At 36.5% G+C, this 318-nt stretch overlaps 1 non-coding gene across 1 annotated transcript; it reads left to right on the top strand.

The window, feature by feature from the left end:
* LOC112625687 lies at nucleotides 1-111 on the top strand. Its single transcript, XR_003119748.1, has one exon. It is a non-coding gene; the product is annotated as a U6 spliceosomal RNA (small nuclear RNA).
* The last annotated feature ends 207 nt before the right edge of the window (nucleotides 112-318 follow it).

Here is a 318-nt window from a genome sequence, read left to right as displayed (position 1 = left end):
GTGCTCAGCTTCAGTAGCACATATACTAAAACAATTAGAACAATACAGAGAAGATTAGCATGGCCCCTGTACAAGGATGACATGCAAATTCTTGAAGCATTCCATATTTTTGTAAAAAAGACTTCTAGATCCACTTGTTCTAACTTCTTGCCTTAATTTATCCCAGTCATGGGATGCTAGATTACCTACTAGCTGAACAGGAAGGAGTCTGTGTAGTTGCTGATACTTCTCATTGCACATAGGTAAATATATCAAGTATTGTAGAGACTCAGCTATTAAAAATTAACATCTACTTGGTTAAAACAGGCAGACTCATCA

This window comes from Theropithecus gelada, chromosome 5 (genome assembly GCF_003255815.1).
Source record: "Theropithecus gelada isolate Dixy chromosome 5, Tgel_1.0, whole genome shotgun sequence".
In the NCBI taxonomy this organism is placed as follows: Eukaryota; Metazoa; Chordata; class Mammalia; order Primates; family Cercopithecidae; genus Theropithecus; species Theropithecus gelada.
Note: the sequence above shows the minus strand (reverse complement) of the source record. Positions and strands in the feature narration are given on the sequence as shown.